Below are 2,839 nucleotides of genomic sequence, written 5' to 3'. Positions count from 1 at the left end.
AAAAAAAAAAAAAAAAAAAAAAGTACAAAAATTAAGCGGGCATGGTGGCTCACGCCTATAGTCCCAGCTATTGGGAGGCTGAGGCAGAAGAATCACTTGAACTCAGGAGATGGAGGCGGCAGTGAGCCGAGATTGTGCCAGCACTCCAGCCTGGGTGACAGAGCGAGATTCCTTCTCAAAACAAAAACAGAATGTGTTGCGGGTTGATTTATTGCCCCAGGGCGGGGAGGAGGCCAGCAGGATATCTCTCCTCCCTCTGCAGAGTGGAAGGACGCGCACACATTTTATTTCCTGCCATTGTCACGAACCACAGGGATCCCTCCTGCTGAATCAGCCCCTTTCATTCTGGCCTTTAATTGTCCACTTGCCAAAGGCAACCCTGTGGTGTGTCCTGGTCTCTGCCTCACCCTGAAGAATGAGAAACCTATTTAAAGTGAAGTGTGGCCGGGCGCGGTGGCTCAAGCCTGTAATCCCAGCACTTTGGGAGGCCGAGGCCGGTGGATCACGAGGTCAGGAGTTCGAGACCATCCTGGCTAACACGGTGAAACCCCGTCTCTACTAAAAATACAAGAAAATTAGCCGGGCGCCGTGGCAGGCGCCTGTAGTCCCAGCTACTCGGGAGGCTGAGGCAGGAGAATGGCGTCAACCCGGGGGGGCGGAGCTTGCAGTGAGCCGAGATCACGCCACTGCACTCCAGCCTGGGGCACAGAGCAAGACTCTGTCTCGGGAAAAAAAAAAAAAAAAATAAAGTGAAGTGTGATGGAATCAAGTCAGATGTGAGGAAGGACCTACCTCCTTGGTCAAAGCTGGGTTGGGGTAAGTTTGCGGGAGAGAGGAAGGGAGGGAGGCTGGGAGGGCTGGCTCCCTGTGTCACGGATGCCTGGGTGAGCTGGGGGACCCGCTGACACAAGTGTTCCCATCCGGGGTTTGGGTGGCCCGATAGAAGCTGGCACCCCTGGGTTGGAACCTCACTGACTCCCCAGGGGCACCTGCCCTATTCATTTCATTTCTTTTTTTCTTTTTTTCTTGAGGCGGAGTCTCGCTGTGTTGCCCAAGCTGGAGTGCAGTGGCAGGATCTCAGCTCGCTGCAAGCTCCGCCTCCCGGGTTCCCGCCATTCTCCTGCCTCAGCCTCCCGAGTAGCTGGGACTACAGGCGCCCGCCACCGCGCCCGGCTANTTATGTAGTAACTATTTGACATTATTTACTGTTGTAAAGTGGCTTACCATTTGCATTTGGAAAGAACATTTTAATCTCTTCGAAATTAAAATCTTCTTTATTTTTTTTTTTTTTTTTTTTTTTTTTGGAGACGGAGTCTCGCTCTGTCACCCAGGCTGGAGTGCAGTGGCCGGATCTCTGCTCACTGCAAGCTCCGCCTCCCGGGTTTACGCCATTCTCCTGGCTCAGCCTCCCGAGTAGCTGGGACTACAGGCGCTCGCCACCTCGCCCGGCTAGTTTTTTGTACTTTTTAGTAGAGACGGGGTTTCACCGTGTTAGCCAGGATGGTCTCGATCTCCTGACCTTGTGATCCGCCCGTCTCGGCCTCCCAAAGTGCTAGGATTACAGGCTTGAGCCACCGCGCCCGGCCGTTTTTTGTTATTTTTTAGTAGAGACAGGGTTTCACCGTATTAGCCAGGATGGTCTCGATCTCCTGACCTCGTGATCCGCCCGTCTCGGCCTCCCAAAGTGCTGGGATTACAGGCTTGAGCCACCGCGCCCGGCCCTTTATTCATTCCATTTCTAGCTGTGTTCGTTCCTTCTATCAAGCAAACATTTCACTCCCTGACACGCAGGGTTTGGGGTTTGTGGGCAGCCTTGGGAAGATGCCCTGGGGTACATTCATCCCACCACCCCAAGGGAGACTCAGTTTCCCCGTATGAAGTGTGAGGGCAACAGTTCCAGCGCTCCCCTGCCTCAGTTTCCCTTTTTTGAGATAAGGACTCATTCTGTCACCCAGGCTGGAGTGCCGTGGTGCTGTCATGGCTCACTGCAGCCTTGACCTCCCATGTTCAAATCATCCTCCCACCTCAATCTCCCAAGTAACTGTGACCTCAGGTGTGCGCCACCACACCCAGCTAATTTTTGTAATTTTTTGTAGAGATGGGGTTTCACTATGTTGCACAGGCTGGTCTGGAGTCCCTGGGCTGAAGTGATCCCCCTGCCTTGACCTCCCAAAGTGCTAGGGTGACAGGTGTGAACCACCATGTCCTGCCTCAGTTTCCCTTTTGTGAGCACCTTTTGCGAAATGGCAGAAGGTACAGACACCAACAAAGAGGGCTTGTCGGCCAGGTGCGGTGGCTCATGCCTGTAATCCCATAACTTTGGGAGGCCGAGATGGGTGGATCATGAGGTCAGAAGTTCAAGATCAGCCTGGCCAAGATGGTGAAACCCCGTCTTTACTAAAAATAGAAAAAATTAGCTGGGTGTGGTGGTGGGTGCCTGTAATCCCAACTACTTGGGAGGCTGACACAGAGAATTACTCGAACCCGGGAGGCGGAGGTTGCAGTGAGCCAAGATCGCGCCGCTGCAGTCCAGCCTGGGTGACCGAGTGAAACTCCGTCTCAAAAAAAAAAAAAAGCCGGGCGCGGTGGCTCAAGCCTGTAATCCCAGCACTTTGGGAGGCTGAGACGGGCGGATCACGAGGTCAGGAGATCGAGACCATCCTGGCTGACACGGTGAAACCCCGTCTCTACTAAAAAATACGAAAACTTAGCCGGGCGAGGTGGCGGGCGCCTGTAGTCCCAGCTACTCGGGAGGCTGAAGCAGGAGAATGGCGTAAACCCGGGAGGTGGAGCTTGCAGTGAGCTGAGATCCGGCCACTGCACTCCAGCCTGGGCGACA

The sequence above is a fragment of the Theropithecus gelada genome, chromosome 19 (genome assembly GCF_003255815.1).
Source record: "Theropithecus gelada isolate Dixy chromosome 19, Tgel_1.0, whole genome shotgun sequence".
Taxonomy (NCBI): Eukaryota; Metazoa; Chordata; class Mammalia; order Primates; family Cercopithecidae; genus Theropithecus; species Theropithecus gelada.
The sequence above is the reverse complement of the archived record's forward strand: the minus strand, read 5'-3'. Positions refer to the sequence as shown.